This window comes from Aegilops tauschii, chromosome 5 (genome assembly GCF_002575655.3).
Source record: "Aegilops tauschii subsp. strangulata cultivar AL8/78 chromosome 5, Aet v6.0, whole genome shotgun sequence".
Lineage (NCBI taxonomy): Eukaryota > Viridiplantae > Streptophyta > Magnoliopsida > Poales > Poaceae > Aegilops > Aegilops tauschii.
Genome location: NC_053039.3, coordinates 251,150,311 through 251,168,000, shown reverse-complemented (window position 1 = coordinate 251,168,000; position 17,690 = coordinate 251,150,311). Strand labels below are relative to the sequence as shown.

Here is a 17,690-nt window from a genome sequence, read left to right as displayed (position 1 = left end):
GCGTCGGATCTCCTCTTCCATCGACCAGTCCTCCTCCGCTCCACCGACGCCATGGCCAACGCCCCGAGAGCCCACGTCGAGCACTGGGTCGTCCAGACCTCCTCGGCGGCACCCACCGACGAAGAAGACCTCCACTCCACCCTGCTCGCGGCCCGCGTTCCGCCGGGGGCAACCGGCCGCGGGGGGCGCGCGGTGCAACCTTCTCCTCTGGCGCCGCGCCGCAGCCGCGCAGCTGCGCGATCTGCAAACTACGCTGCAGCAACTGCTCCGCACTCACGCAGGGAACAAGCGAACATGCGGGGGGTAGACATCGTGGCCCATGAGCTTTTGCGCTGCAGGCTGCTTGAGAGCGGTCGCGACGCCCTGCTGGAGCGGTTCGCCGAGCTGCTAAATGCGGCGTGCAGGGGGGCGGTGTCATTTTGTACCCTCCCCACATCGCAGGTGACGGTGGGCGCGCGCGCTCATCCCCGACATAGCCGCGCGCCCTCTCCCAGGGACTACGGAGAGCCTCTCAACGCTAACCAGCCTCGTGGAGCAGCCCGCGCCGCCCCGAACGTGCCCCCTCGGCACGGGGCTGCTCCAGACGACACCACCAGGGGCCGTGTTGGAGCACCGGCCTCTGGCCAGCAGGACTAGACGATGACAGAAGGGGGCGGGAGCGTTAGGCGGCCGGGTGGCGCCCCTGGCGCGAGTATCCCGGAAGCCTACGTTCCTGTCGCGATGGATCCAAGGCACGTGCTAGGAGAGGGCCCCAGCCGATCCCCCACGCCAGGCTGGGCGCTGGATATACACGAGGCCGAGCTCTCCTTCGAACCACCGCCAAGCCCTGCCAACGTCCCCAACGGCGGCAACCTCTGGGTACAGTTAGCACCGCAGGGGCATGCTTACACTGACCATGGATCGCAGGTAAACCAAGATGCGGTGACCACCACGACCCTCAGGGCGACGGGCCCCCCTGAGGAGCGTGAAGGACGTTGGGAGCAGCGCAGGGGGGAGCCCAGTGGCAGGGCCCTCCTCGCGCTGCGCGGAGCAGGATCCAGCCTGGAGGTAGGTTCCCTGCCGGTGAAGGCGCCGGCGAGCCCTTACCCTCGGCAGGGGGCCTATGGTCGCCGAGGACGCCGTCAACGTCCCCTTGGCCCCTTGGTCTTGTCCTGGTTTCCGGTCTCCCCAACGGTGGTCAGGGGCGGCGCACGGCGGGGTCCTCGTTGGGCGACATGAAGCAAGGCTCCGTCCTGTGAAGGTCTCCGCTCGTGACACTCTCACATAATAATGAGTGGGGCTGTACACGCCCCGGAGTCTCTTGAGTGCCGCCCTGGGGCCTCACAAGGGCTCCCACACACGTCCTAGTGGAAGCACCATGCTCCGTGCTGGCCGTCGACACTGTCCCCAATGACTATGCCCAGCCAGTGGAAGCACTTAGCTCCGCGCTGGTGAGAAGACCGAAGACTGAAGACCAGTTAGGCACCGAACGCGGCCGCCTGCCTTTTGCCTCTCTTTTTTGTACTCGCTTGCCGACTTTTTGAAGCTGTGTGTTTTCTGTGTGTTTATAAAATGGGGGGAGTTTCTTTTTCTCGTGTCGCTCTCTTGCCTTCAGTTCTTGCGTTCTTTTCTTGGAGCTCGTGACCGCTACCCTGCCCTCTAGCACCTCGCGAGCGGGGGCTGGGTACGGTGTACGCGCTGGCGCTGATCGCTCCCCTCGGGGGCTCGGAAGTGCGGTGTCACATCCCTAGCCATGCTATGCACTTGGACTAGCTTGGTTGTTGCATCATGTCTAAATTTATTTGAAAGTTGAAATGGGGATTGCTCAAACCCTAGCATCAGATCAAATCAACTAGGTTCAAATAAAAATATTCTCAATGAACCCAAAACGCCCTTCAGAAAAGTTCATCATTTTTGGATTGGTTTAAAACCTCTGCCAAAAATGGTGCACATATTTCTAGGTCCATTTTGGATTTTCTACATAATTCATAAAGTATTTGAATTTGGGCATTTAAATGCTATAAATAATTTAAATGCTCAAATAATTCTGAAACTAAATGAGGGTTGTTGCATATATTTCAAATAGTGCCCAAAAATTATTTTCAGGATTTTACAAAATGATTTAGTATTTTTACTAATTCAAAACAGATCAAAACAAATAGAAAACAGAAACAAAATTAGCAGAGAGAGAACTTACCTGGCTTACCTGCAGCCCACCTGGCCCGGCACTGCTGGCCCAGCCCACCAGGCCCTCCACCGTCTTCAACCTCCTGCCAGTGGGCAGGAGGGCGTGTGCCCGCCGTGCGCGCACACGCGCGCGCCACCTCCTGCTTGGTTGGCCTCCCCGACCCCTCTGGACGACGCCACGTGCCACCCCGGGCCCCTCTCACTCCTCCCGCGTGCTCATCCCCTCCCCCGTCCCTCTCACGCGCACCACCGGGCGTTGCCGTCGCCGCCGCTTGCTGCCACCGCAACCACCGCCGTCCCCTTGCCCCGTGGCCGTGTCCCTGAGATCCGTCCAGACTCCAGCTACCTCTACGCCGACCCACTCAAGCTCGGACGACCCCAAGACGACGCCGCAGCCTTTCTTCCCCGTCCACGGCCTCTGGATGCCGTCGCCTGATTCGCCATCTACAACGCGTCCTCGAGCCCGCTTCGACGCCCCCTGCAACCTCCGTGAGCCACTACGGCGAACCCCTCTCTCCTCGTGCTTGATTTCTTCCTCTAGTCGCCGCCCCACGAGCACCCGACGCCATTGTCCACCATTGACGATGAACTCGAGCATCCCGAGCTCGAGTTACTCTGTATTTCCGTCTAGACGTAGCTTCTGCCCCGCTGGTTACCTTGCTCGCCTGCGTGCTCTAAAGCCACCGCCGCACTTGACCGAGCTCCGGCCGCCGCCTCGCTCGCTGCACTTGCCGCTACCGGCCACCCCAGACGCGACACAGCCACCGCTGGACGCGCCGCGTCGCGGACGTTCCAACAAGACCAGCCGCGCGTCCTCCCGTCGCCGGAGTTGGCCGGACGGGCAACCACGCCGTGTCCCGATTAGCGCCGGTGGCTAACCGTCGTTTTGGATGATGTGGACACGTCATTAGGGGCTAATGCGCCACTAATTAACCCCACAGTCACTGACACCGGACCCCACTGGATAGCTAATCACCGATTTAAAAATAAACCCTTTTGGTTAAAGCCACAGTCAATGACAAGCGGGCCCCACAGGTCAGGATTGACCTGGCCGACCCAGTTGACTTGCTAATGTCGCAGTGACGTCATGCTGACGCAGTATTTCTGTTTCTGGAATTAGTTTAATTTCCAAATAACCAGAAAATCCAGAAAAAGGCCTAAACTTCAAAAATTCATAGTAAATCAACCATAACTCAGATGGAAACAAATTATATATGAAAAATGATCAGAAAAATCCAACGAATCTGTTTGTGGCATTTGCATGCATGTGAGAGCAAATTATGCCCTCTGTTTAGGACAATTCAATTAAATGGCATTTAAGAAAGCACATATGGAGTTTGAATTTGAACCTAGTGTTCAAACCAACCCCATTTAACCTGTTGCTAGTTGCATTAGCTCAAGTCACATCATATTGCCATGTCATTATCATGCACCATAATTGTTGCATTGCATGGAATATGTTCTTCTTTGTTTGGCGGTATTTGCCCCCTCTGAGTAGACGTGGTTCCGACGATGAGTTCGATGACACCGATGAAGAGCTATTACTATCTTCAGAAGTGCCAGGCAAGCAAACCCCCTTGTTCATTCCGATACAAACCCACTCTCTCACTTCTGCTCTCTTTTACCGCATTAGGACAACAACGATTCAACTGTTACATGTTGAGGTAGTTGAACCCCTTTCCTCTGCATGACCTGTCATTGCCACAGTAAATAGATGAAACCCACTAGCATGAGTAGGAGTTGTTTGAGCCCTGATGTGCCTACTCATTCATGCTTGTTTGTCATGGCTGCTACTGTTAGAGTTGAGTCAGGTCTGATTCATCAGGGATGAATCGGAGGTGTGTGAACATGTCCTACTGTTGAGAGCTAAGTGTGTGAACACGATTTGGTAAAGGTAGCGGTGAGAGGCCATGTAGGAGTACATGGTGGGTTGTCTCATTGCAGCCATCCTCAGGAACTGAGTTCTGTGTTTATGATCCATGAATAGTTACTACCACACATTGGGCTCCGGGCGCTCCAAGCTCTCTCGACTTATTAATCAACCTGATCTCTGTCTAGGAGTTGCAACTAGTTTCTGGTGTTTGTAGGTAGTGTTAGTAGTCTACCAAGTGGCACCCGGTACAGGTGGGCTTGGGACAGACTAGGCATAGTGGCACGGTGTACCAAGTGGCACCCGGATGGTGGGCTTGGGAACCCTGCTCACATTGTTTGGGGCCGTGAGCGACACCCCGGCCGGATCTCCTTGCGGATGGAACCCGAATAGGCGATAAACCTAGACGAGAGACTTGTGTGGTTAGTCTGGTCGTGGCCGACACCCTCGCTGGGCTTCCGCTTGAAGGTTGCCGAGTACATGTCGTGTAAACGGCGATAAGTGGTGAGAGCGTGTGTGAAGAAGTACACCCCTGCAGGGTTAACGTTATCTATTCGAATAGCCGTGTCCGCGGTAAAGGACTTCTGGGTTGCGTGTACAGTTCATAGATAACTTGAAGTGGATACTCTAAAATGCGCAAGATAGTGTGAGTGCTATGGATGGCCTTCTCATAGGGAGACGGGAGCGGATCCATAGTGGTGTATTGATATGGTGAATATGTGGACTCGTGTGCGCCACCTCAAAAGAGTTACTAGCAGTCGTAGTTTAGGATAGCCACCGAGTCAAAGCTGGCTTGCTGCAGTTAAACTCCACCACCCCTTTGTTGATACCGATGCATATGTAGCTAGTTCTGATGTAAGTCTTGCTGGGTACATTTGTACTCACATTTGCCTATTTTATGTTTTTGCAGAGAGACATCAGTCTCGCTAGTAGTTCCGCGTGGACTTCAACGTTTAGCTTGTTACCTCAGCTACGATCTTGTACCCTTGGGAGGGTCTTGTAGATAGTCAGGCTTCTCAGCCTTTTCCATTTGTAGTTGTCTGTACTCAGACAAGTTAAGCTTCTGCATGTGCTTGTTGCTTGTATGCTCTGTATGTTGGGTCATGAGACCTATGTTTGTAATACCTGGCTCCTCGGAGCCTATTGAATAAATACTCTGAGTCGTAGAGTCTTGTTGTGATGCCATGTTGTATTTGCACATATCGAGCATATTGTGTGTATGATTTTGAAATGCTTGGTATGTGTGGGATCTGACAATCTAGTTGTTTATCCTTGGTAGCCTCTCTTATGGGGAAATGTAGTCTAGTGCTTCCACTGAGCCTTGGTAGTCCGCTATAGCCCGGTTTACCGGTGTCCTGCTAGCCCAGCACTACTGCTCCGGAACACTTAGACTGGTCGGCATGTGATACACTTCGTTCCTGTGTCTGTCCCTTCGGGGAAATGTCACGCGGTGACATCCGGAGTCCTGCTAGCCTACTACAGCCCGGGTTCCCGGAGTCCTGTTAGCCTAGTTGCTACAGCCCGGATTCACACGCTGCTGACCGACATGCTCGATGTTGTTTCATGTATGCCTGTCCCCGTAAGTTAGTGCCACTTTGGGTTCACGACTAGTCATGTCGCCCCGGGTTCTCTGTCATATGGATGCTAGCGACACTATCATATACGTGAGCCAAAAGGTGCAAACGGTCCCGGGCCTGGTAAGGCGACACCCGTGGGAATACCGTGCGTGAGGCCGCAAAGTGATATGAGGTGTTACATGCTAGATCAGTGTGACTTAGAATCGGGGTCCCGACATGCAGCCGCCCCGCGCACCCACCTTGCCACAATCTGGCAGTTGGCTCCTCACGAGGCACTCTACGGCAGGCCAGCAGGCCCCTCAAGAGGCGCAGGGCCTCGCGAGCTAGCTGCAGGCTCGCCTCAGGAGAAGGGGCACTGCCACGGCATCAGGCCTCACTCAGGACCCACGAAACCCAAGATAAGTCAAAAACAACTATCCCGTTCATCGGCCCGCAACCCTGCTAGGCCCCCCTCCGGGCGCTACTTCAAAAGCATTCAACAATCTCATATATCATAAGGGGCCGATACGTTCGAGTTTTCTTTGTACAGGTCAAAGCAAAAGAAATACATGCCTAAATGGATGCGCCTTCCTCGCCACTCCCATCCACGCTACTTGTGCTGAAGCTGCCGCCCTCCTCGTCGTCTCCACCCGCGCCAGCTCCTTCGGTTGCGAGCACGTTCGTGTCGTCCTCAGGAGTCAGCTCCCTCACCAGAGCATCCACATGATCGCCCACCCACTTGGCAAGCTTGTCTTGGGTGGCTGCGGGCACGGGGGCTAGCACGGTGCTGAAGTCGAAGTGGGAGTCGAGGTTTAGGAGGTTGCTGAAGATGCGCGAGAGCGCGCGTTCCCAAGGAGGCCCCGGCTCCTCTCCTCAATGAGCTGGCGGGCTTTTGCTGCCTGATCCTCCAAGCGGGTCACGACATCGGTGAAGAAGCGGAGATGGCTGGCATAATTGCTCTCGTGCGGGTGGGGCGCGCTCTTGTCACAAATGGCACCCAAGGCGTTGTTATCTCTGATAAGCAGACCCTGGAGCATAGGGCCATGTTTGCGCTCCAGCGCCTGGCGGCGGCACTTCTCACTCGAAGCCTTCTCCAGGAGGGAGGCGGCGTCCTCAGCCTGCTTCCGAAGAGAGGACATCTCGGCGCGAGCAGAATCCAGGGCAGATTCAGAAGAAGCCAGGGCCGCCCGGGCAGCGCCCTCGCGCTGCTTCACCGCCTGCAGCTCGGTCCTTAGGATGGAGGTCCGGCCCTCAAACTCAGCCTTGAGCAGCTCCAGGTCCAGGCGGTGCCCCTCGGCCAGTTCAGCACGTGCCTTCGCCACCTTCTCCTCCACCTCCACCTGGACCTGAGCTTCTCGGGCGGCGACAGCATCCTCAGCCGCGGCGACCTGTCTCTCCCTCACCACTAGCCTGTCCAGCGCCAAGCCATGGACCACGGCCTCTAGTGTCAGGTCCTCATGGCGCCTTAGGAGCTCCGCCTCGGCAAGGGCCACCTCACCTGGCGAGGAGGCCAGTAGGGCAAGACGCTCCTCGATTTCGCGCAGCAGGGCATCACTCAAAGACAGAAGATCCTACTCCCGCTCCTCAGCCGCCTCGCGACGGCGGTTGGCTGCTTCGGCCTCTTCCATGGCACGAGCGCAAGCTTCTCAAGAAGTCGCGAGTGAGGCCTCCACGCACGCTTCAGCCTCGTCACGCTGAAGCTTCCCAAGGTTGATGGCCACCTTCAGCCCCTGCCATTCGCCCTCCAAGCGGCGGTTTTCTACTTCAAGCCTGGTGTCCACATTGGCGAGCTCCCCACATAGATGGATCATCGTGCGCATCGCCTCACCAAAGAACCCGAAGCGCACCGCGCTGCGCCCACGAGCAAGCGCGAGCCCGTCGCCAAGACCTTCACCTGCTCTAGAGGTCGCTTGGGAGGCGCCGGGGGCTCCGCCAGTCGCCGGCTGGGGGCTGGCTGGCAGGGCCCCGTGGCTTGAAGACGAAGGCTGCCCGGAGGACGCCCTTGCCGGCAAGGACGAGAGGGAGGATCACCTGCGCACCCTTCACCTCGCAGACAGAATCGCGGGGAGAGGGAACAGGGGGCCCGGTTCCGGTGCACCCTCGCGGTGTCGGGCTGGAGGGAGCCGGGCTCATACCCTATGCAGGCTCAGGGCGCTGGGGGATGCACGCCCGCGCCGCGCTGGGGCTTGTGGGAGGCTCCGCCTCCCGAGGTTTGCTCTTCATGAAGATCCAGCAAAACCCCAGCCATGAGAAAACGCAGTACACTCGGAGATCAGGAGTGAAGGTGCTTACTCATCGGCGGCCACATATCTCCTCGGCTTTAGTGGCCGGCGGGTGCCATCATCGCGGCACGGCGACCTTTTCCTCTTCAGGAGCGACTCAAGGCATAGGCGGCGCCGACCTGGCCCCGGCGGGTGATCCTCAGGAGGGGGAGCGCCCGGTGTGATACCTGGAGCAGAGGTCCCGAGGGCAGGGGCGCCCGGCGTGGCCTCCTGGCTCACGGCCCCGAAGCCATTGGTGGGCTTCTCGTCGCCAGCAGCAGCTCTGGAGCCACCGGCCGGGGCGTCAGAGGCCCCTGCCTCTAGAGCCTGGGGTCGCGCAGGCTCCACAGCGGCCCCTGCCGGGACCCCAGAAGCTTGAGGCTCCTGAGCCTCTAATAAGGCCGAGCCTCCAGAGGAGTTCTCGCCGGCTGATGGAGCACGCGTCCCCCTGCCTCCACACTTGGGGCACGCGCAGCAGGGTCGATCAGGAGAGGAGCCACGAAGATTGGATTCTCACGGGGTCCCTCAATGCCCTGGGGAAGCAACCCCACTCATCAAACAGGGGCATTTGCCTCGCGAAGATCTCATTATTTGAGCACAGATAAAGGAGGCAGCCCCCCTGGAGGTCAGGAGGCTCGGACTCGCCAGTCAGGAGCTTGAGCACCACGCTCGGGGTATCAGCAGCAAGCGACGGCTCCTGCAGCCTCATCGGGTCCCCGGCGCTGGTGAAGTCCCACATCGGAGGGGAGCAAGGCGCTGCTTCACAAATTCCATCACCACCATTGGTGCCGTCACCCCCAGTTCCTGGAGCCTTGCCAACCTCTTCCAGACAAAAGCGAGGCGCCGGTCAGTGAGTTTCGCATGGCACCAGCCTAAGCTTGGCAAAGCCGGCGACCCAAGAATCGTGAGCAGGGAGCTGAACGTGCGGTCATCCATCAGAAGCCACTGCTTACGGAATCCCTCCTCGATGGGCGAGAGGTCGAAGTCGATCCCCGAGCCAGCGGTCGCGGCCACAGCTTCGAAGGTCGCGCACACGGAGCGTTGGCGAGCGTCCACCAGCCGGAGCATGAAGAAATGCCGAAACAAGGCCACAGCGGGAATGATACCCACCATGGCCTCGCAGAGGAAGTCAAAGACGACAAGGAGGATGACGGAGCGGGGATCCAGATGCAGCAGATGGATCTGGTAATGCAACATCACGATGTTGAAGAAGGGGGAGAAGGGAGGAATCAACCCAGCAAGAAGAGCATGAAGATGGATGGGAATCTTGGTGGCGCTCATCTCCCTGGTCTGCCAAGACACGGGGCGAGCGCATGGCGAACCTTGTCCATCCCTTCCTTGTTGATCACCGTCGACTGCTCGAGGGCAGGCTCCAAGGCCGGTGAAGGGGGACCTGCCGGCGCGCGTGACTTCACCTTCTTCCTCCTTGGCTTGGGAGCCATGGCGAATCCTAGGAGAGAGCAGGCGCCGGCACCAGATCTACAGATGCGGCGGCGCGATTGGGGAGGAAGAAACAAGAGCTGGGCACGGTACACCACGAAGGGCGAGTTTCTTTGACAGCGGGCGGCTGCTGGGTCTACCGGATATCAAGGTGGCGTGGGGAAGTGGAGACGCCCACGTCCCATCAACCGCCACGTGTCTTCTGGGCCGCAGGCTGTTAGGGACCGCGATGCTCCGCCCTTGCCCCTTGGCTTCGCCTGGAAGCCAAGTCTGAGCGCGCCTTGGGCCTGGGGGCTACTGTCGGCGTCCTGGACTTGGGGGTTTCTAGTCCTGCCTGCCTGCGGCCCACCATGTGGCTCCATCAACGGCCTAGTACGGCCTAGCTTCAACAACAACGCAGCAAGACCCTCACGAGGGGCCAAGCCTCGTGAGGCGGATGACGCTGAGACCCCCGAAGGAATTGGCCTCCTTAGGACGGCTCCTAAGGGGCAGAGAGATCTATGCAGCTACCTCATGAGGTTCAGCTGACGTGAGCCATGATGACCAAGGCCTGGCGGGCGCAGAGCGCAGGTTTCCTCTTCGGTGCAAGGAAGGCAAGCCACAGGCGCGGAGTCCCGGGGAATCAGCCAAAGGTTTCCATTCTGGTGCAACAAGACCAAGACCGCCAGGACGGCAGGACGGAGGTCATCACCGAGCCCACCGCAGCGTCACGGCCAGAGGCTTTTCGCAGGCGAAGACTACTTTTGTAAGGATAGACTGTACTGCTTGTCCCCTTTCAAATCCCGCCATTGTGGAATCCCTTCCCGCTCATATTTGGGAGGAGGGCCAAGGCACTATATATAGGGCTTAGCCACCACCATAGAGGAGGATCGATTCCTTCCAAAGCAACACACTAGCTCAAGAACACCTCACCTCCTGAGGCTTGTTCGTCCCTGTACTAGTTCATCCATAGCCCCTCGAGGCAATCCACCACACCACACTAGAGTAGGGTATTACACCACAACGGTGGCCCGAACTAGTATAAATCTCTATGTCTTTGTGTCTCTGTGAGCTCTTCGCGCTAGGCTAGGGAGGATCGCGAGTAGGCTGGCTGGGCAGGTTGAGATCTCCGCACGCACCCCAGTGTTCGAACCTCTCACGGGTTGTTGGATCCCGAAATCCGACACCTATTCTTTGACATTCATCACAAGATGAGACGTATTGACGGGCATCCTTGAAGAGAGTAGGCCAATAAAATCCAGACTGCAATACCTTATGAGCAGTTCTATCTCCAGCATGATGCCCTCCATAAGCTTCGGAGTGACATTTCCGTAGGATTTGTCCCTGTTCATGCTCAGGTACACAACATCTAATAATACCATCTACTCCTTTATAAAGATGTGGGTCATCCCAAAAGTAATGTCTTAAATCATAGAAGAATTTTTTCTTTTGTTGGTATGTAAAGCAGGTGGCAAATATTTAGCAACAATGTAATTAGCATAGTCAACATACCAAGGAGTACTATGAGAAACATTTATTGCAGCTAACTGCTCATCAGGAAAACTATCATCAATAGGAAGTGGGTCATCAAGCACATTTTCAAGCCTAGATAAATTATCAGCTACGGGGTTCTCAGCTCCTTTTTTATCAATGATATGTAAATCAAATTCTGGTAACAAGAGAACCCAACGAATAAGTCTAGGTTTAGCATATTTCTTTTCCATAAGATATTTAATAGCAGCATGGTCTGTGTGAACAGTTACTTTGGAGTCAACAATATAAGGTCTAAATTTATCACAAGCAAACACCACTGCTAAGAATTCTTTTTCAGTAGTACCATAATTTCTTTGAGCACTGTCTAGAGTTTTACTAGCATAACGAATAACATTCAATTTCTTATCAACTCTTTGTCCTAGAACAAGACCAACAGCATAATCACTAGCATCACACATAATTTCAAAAGGCAAGTTCCAATCAGGTGGTTGAAAAATAGGTGCAGAAATTTAGGCTTTCTTGAGTGTTTCAAAGGCTTCTAAACAATCATCATCGAAAACAAAATGAATATCCTTTTGCAAAAGACTAGTGAGAGGCCTAGATATTTTAGAAAGGTCTTTAATAAATCTCCTATAGAATCCAGCATGCCCTAGGAAACTACGAATACCTTTTATATATTTAGGACATGGCATTTTCCCAATTGCATCAACCTTAGCTTTGTCCACTTCAATACCTCTTTCAGAAATTTTATGACCCAAGACAATGCCTTCATTAACCATAAAGTGGCACTTATCCCAATTCAAGACAAGATTTGTTTGTTCACATCTCTGCAAAACTCGATCAAGATTGCTTAAACAATCATCAAAAGACTTCCCGTAAACAGAAAAGTCAACCATGAAAACCTCAACAATCTTTTCACAAAAATCAGAGAATATAGCAGTCATTCATCTTTGAAAGGTATCAGGTGCATTACATAAACCAAAAGGCATACGTCTATAATCATAGGTTCCAAAAGGACAAGTAAAAGTGGTCTTTTCTTGATTAGGTTGAGAAACAGGTATTTATGAAAAACCAGAATATCCATCAAGGAAGCAAAAGTGTGTGTGCTTAGATAATATTTCAAGCATTTGATTAATAAAAGGCAAAGGGTAATGATCTTTTCTAGTTGCTTTGTTTAATTTTCTAAAATCAATCACCATCCTATAGCCTGTAACAATTCTTTGTGGAATAAGTTCATTCTTACCATTAGGAACAACAGTTATACCTCCTTTCTTAGGGACACAATGAACAAGACTTACCCATCCACTATCAGCTATGGGATAGATTATACCTGCTTCTAGAAGTTTTAATATTTCCGTTCTTACCACTTCTTTCATCTTCGGATTTAACCTTCGTTGATGATCAACAACGGGTTTAGCATCAGGTTCCATATTAATTTTGTGCTAGCATAGAGTGGTACTAATGCCCTTTAGATCATCAAGAGTATATCCAATAGCAGCTTGGTGCTTCCTTAGAACTTTCAATAATCTTTCTTCTTCATGTTCTGAAAGGTTAGCACTAATAATAATAGGATATATCTTCTTTTCATCAAGATAAGCATATTTCAAAGTGTCTGGCAATTGTTTTAATTCAAACACAGGATCGCCTTTAGGTGGAGGTGGACCTCCTAGAGTTTCAATAGGCAAATTGTGTTTAAGTAGAGGACGTTGTTCAAAGAAAATCGTATCTATTTCATTTCTTTCATGCATATGTAAATCATTTTCATGGTCTAGCAAATATTTTTCTAAAGGATCAGTAGGTGGTACAGCAATAGAAGCAAGACCAATTAATTAATCCTTACTAGGCAATTCTTTTTCATGAAGCTTTCTACTAAACTTGGAAAAATTAAACTCATGAGACTCATTACCAAAGCTAACACTGACAGTTTGTTTCTCACAATCTATTCTAGCATTAACAGTGTTCAAGAAAGGTATACCAGAAATAATGGGACATAAGTCATCTTGTGGGGAACCAAGAACAAGGAAATCAGTAGGGTATTTTATTTTCCCACAGAAGACTTCAACATCTCTAACAATCCTAATTGGTTATATGGCGTATCTATTAGCAAGTTTAATAGTAACATCTATTTCTTCTATCTCTGTGGGTGTTATGTCATTCATAATTTCTTGATATAAGGTGTAAGGAATAGCACTCACACTAGCACCTATGTCACATAAACCATGATAACAGTGATCTCCTATTTTAACTAAGATGACAAACATGCCAACAACAGGTCTATGTTTATCCCTTTTATCAGGTTTGGTAATTCTAGCAGCTTCTTTAAAGAAGTAAATTACATGCCCATCCATATCTTCTTCCAAGAGATCTTTCACCATAGCAATGCTAGGTTCTACTTTCATTTGTTCATCAGGTTTAGGTGTTATAATATAGCTTTTGTTAACCACAATTGAAACTTTAGCATGTTCCTTTATCCTAACAGGAAAAGGTGGTTTCTCAATATAAGCAGAAGGGACAACTGGATAAACATTATATAGTATAGTTTCTTCTTTAACTGGTACCTTCTTTGATTTCTTCTTTAATAGGTGGGTGATATTTAAACCACTTCTCTTTAGGGAGTTCAACATGAGTAGCAAATGATTCACAAAAGGAGGCTACTATCTCAGAGTCAAGTCCATATTTAGTGCTAAACTTTTGAAAAGCATCGGTATCCATAAAAGATTAACACAATCATACTTAAGTTTAATACCTGACTCTTTACCTTCGTTGAGTTCCCAATCTTCAGAGTTGCATTTAATTCTTTCCAAAAGATCCCACCGGAATTCAATAGTCTTCTTCATAAAGGAACCAACACAAGAAGTATCAAGCATGGTTTGATCATTACGAGAAAGCCGAGCATAGAAATTGTAGACAACAATTTCTCTTGAGAGCTCATGGTTGGGGCATGAATATAACATTGACTTAAGCCTCCCCCAATCTAGAGCGATACTTTCTCCTTCATGAGGCCAAAAATTATATATATAATTCCGATCACGATGAACTAGATGCATAGGATTTTTTTTGGTGGAACTCCAATTTCAAACGATTACAATTCCATGATCCAATATCGTCGCATATCCTATACCATGCTAATGCTTTTCCCTTAAAATATAAAGGGAAAACCTTTTTCATAACTTCATTCTCGGGCAAACCTGCAAGCTTGAACAATCCACAAATTTGTTCTACATATATCAAGTGCATATCAGGATGTTCGGTTCCATCTCCTGCATAAGGATTAGCTAGCAGTTGTTCTATCATACTCGAAGGAATTTCATATTCAATATTTTCAGTAGGTGCAGTAGGTTGAGTGGTAGCTAATTGTGGTTCCGTACGAGGTGAAGATACCCCGAACAACCCCCTCAAAGGATTGTTTTCCATAGTAGCAAGTGACAGCGCCAGAAAATAGCATTGATGACCCACAAGTATAGGGGATCAATTGTAGCTCTTTTTGATATGTAAGAGTGTCGAACCCAATGATGAGCAGAAGGAAATGACAAGTAGTTTTCAGTAAGGCAATGTGTGCAAGTGCTGAAATTGTAAGTAGCGGAGTAGTTTGATAGCAAGATAATTTGTAACGAGCAAGTAACGATAGTAGTAAAAAAGTGCAGCAAGCTAGCCCAATCCTTTTGAGGCAAAGGACAGGCCAAAACGGTCTCTTATGATAAGCAAAGCGTTCTTGAGGGTACACGGGAATTTCATCTAGTCACTTTCATCAATGTTGGTTTAATTCGTGTTCGCTACTTTGATAATTTGATATGTGGGTGGACCGGTGCTTAGGTGTTGTTCTTACTTGAACAAACCTCCTGCTTATGATTAACCCTCCCGCAAGCATCCTCAACTACGAGAAAATTATTAAGAATAAATTCTAACCATAGCATTAAACTTTTTGATCCAATCGGTCCCTTACGGAATAGCGCATAAACAGGGGTTTAAGCTTCTGTCACTCTCGCAACCCATCATCTAATTGCTACTCCACAATGCATTCCCTTAGGCCGAAATATGGTGAAGTGTCATGTAGTCGACGTTCACATGACACCACTAAGGGAATAACAACATGCATACTATCAAAATATCAAACACATATCACATTCACATGATTACTTGCAACATGATTTCTCCCGTGACCTCAAGAACAAAAGTAACTACCCACAAGTGATAATCATGCTCATGATCAGAGGAGTATTAAATAGCATAATGGATCTAAACATATAATCTTCCACCAAATAAACCATATAGTAATCAACTACAAGATGTAATCAACACTACTAGTCACCCACAAGCACCAATCTATAGTTCCGGTAACAAGATTGAACACAAGAGATGAACTAGGGTTTGAGATGATATGGTGTTGTTGAAGATGTTGATGGAGATTGCCCTCCCCATGATGGGAGAGTTGATGGTGATGATGATGATGATGATTTCCGCCTCCGGGAGGGAAGTTCCCCCAGCGGAATCGCTCCGCCGGAGGGAAAAAGTGCTCACGCCCAAGTTCCGCCTCGAGACGGCGGCGCTCCGTCCCGAAAGTCCTCTCCTTATTTTTTCTAGGTCAAAATGACCTACATACCAGAAGATGGGCACCGGAGGTGGGCCTGGGTGAGCACAACTCACCAGGGCGCGCCTGGGCTCCCTGGCGCGCCCAGGTGGATTGTGCCCACCTGATGGGGCCCCTCTGGTAATTATTTGCTCCAAAAATTCTTAAATATTCCATAAAAAATCTCCGTGAAATTTTAGCTTTTTTGGAGTTGTGCAGAATAGGTAGCGTGACGTAGCTTTTCCAGGTCCAGATTTCCAGTTGTCGGAATTCTCCCTCTTGGTGTGTACCTTGCAAATTTTGAGAGAAAAGGCATTAGAATTACTCCAAAAAGCATTATTATTGATAAAAACATCATAAATAATAGTAAGAAAACATGATGCAAAATGGACGTATCAGCAAGCGCAGGCATGGAGTCCCGAGGAATCAGCCAAAGGTTTCCATTCCCATGCAACAAGATGAAGACCGCCAGGATGGCAGGACGGATGTCATCGCCGAGCCCACCACGCCGTCACGAGCAGAAGCTTTGCAGGCGAAGACCACCTTTCGTCAGGATAAGATGTACTAGTTGTCTCTCTTCAAACTTGGCCACTGTGGGATCCCTTCCCGCCTTCGTTTGGGGGGGAAGAGGACCGAGGCCACTATAAATATAGCTTAGCCACCACCATAGGAGGGGATCCAGTATCCAGAATCCAAACCCTCACCAGCTCACACAAGAACAGACCTCCCGAGGTTGTTCTTCCTCTGTACTAGTTCATCCTCAGCCCCTCGCGAGGCTAATCAACCCCAAAGCAGTAGTAGGGTTTTACACCGCAAGGTGGCCCGAACCTTGGTAAACTGCCGTGTCTCTTTCCTTTCCTATACATCGATCTAGGTCGTGAGAGCGACGAATTGGTTGATTGGGGAGGTTGAGTTCTTTGCACACACCCCAGAGTTCGAACCTCCTTTGGATCTATGGAGCCCTGAATCCGACACAGAGCACCACCGCGACCTCCTTCGCTCCAGGCACCACGACGGCCACGACCTCGCCCCTCCCTCCTCCTCTTGCGGCGGGTTCCGCCCCCGCATCCTGAGGTCCACAGTTTGTGGCCCATTATCTCCTCCACCATGGATGGAGTTACACGATGCACGGGAGAACTAGAAACTGACTTGGGCTTAGATTAATGAAGAAGCAAAGAAGATCTCAAAGGACAAGCAACTGAAGCTCCCTCGCCTGTGCACTTCTTAGGACCTACCCCAACGACGCCCCGGCAGTGCATTCAGGCCAGGCCTGGGGGCTCCTGCCGGCGCAACAAACCCTGGGTTCGTTGCCGAGACTGTGCATAGGCCCAAGAGTAAGATTACAACATCCGAGACCAGACCAAGTTCAAGAGATTAGCTATTCGGAGATTTAAAGTGCAGATCAGGAAGGCCAAGTTAGGACAAAGAGACAAGATGCCACCAAGGGAAAAAAACTCCCTTGCCCGGCAGGCGAGCCTGGCGAGGACGAGGATCGCCCCGAAGAAAAGCCACCAGGCCGCCCCGGCAGGCTTGCCAGGCACGAAAAAGGCGGGCTGCCCCGCCAAAGGCTTCACCGCTCCACCTCACAGCGATGCAAGTCATCGATCAGTGCGGTGTCAAGCTCCTGAGTGATTAGGTGGCTTCTCCTCGCCACATGGCGGCCACTTCCTACGGAAAACACTTCCAAATGACACCTGTCCTGAGACGTGTCAAGTAAGCAGGCGCGAAGCTGGCAAAACAGCCCGGCAAGGCTTGCCGGGCACGATGTGACATGACACTAAGCGGTGAATTTAATGCACCCCGATATGTCTGCAGGATTAGGTATGATAGCACTGTTTGCCATCATATCAGTGCATAATGACTTATTTTCCACTGTGGTGGCCCCTTAATCTACAAAAGGAGGCCCATGGCAATCATACGTAGAAGGGATTCGGATCCCCGACCACTCATACGCACGTAGTTTCTCTCACCCTAAGGCAGCCCTGCCGGGCAAGAGCGCTGCATTTTTCCACCATAATCCACCAAAGCAGGAGTAGGGTTTTACGCCTCACCGTGGCCCGAACCTAGGTAAAAATTTCCCGTGTGATCTCTGCTGTGCTGTGCTAGGCTTCTCTGCTCTTTGTGCAACATGCCCATCCCCCCGCCGAACCACAAAGGGGCCGATGGCCCCATAGGTGGCCGTGGTTTCCCACGACACCCACATAGCATCACAGGGGCCGAACTCGGCACCGTTCATCTGGTACACGCGGCATCTTAGATCCGGACACATGGTGATGTACATGGTCAAGGTCCATGCATGATAATATTGTTCTCAAATATGGCGGTCAGTAATATTGTGCAGCAAGTAGTACTACTCC

At 51.4% G+C, this 17,690-nt stretch overlaps 1 pseudogene; it reads right to left on the bottom strand.

The window, feature by feature from the left end:
* Positions 1 to 8,337: 8,337 nt before the first annotated feature.
* LOC141022738 (uncharacterized) overlaps positions 8,338 to 17,690 on the bottom strand; it is a 67,626-nt pseudogene continuing 58,273 nt past the window's right edge.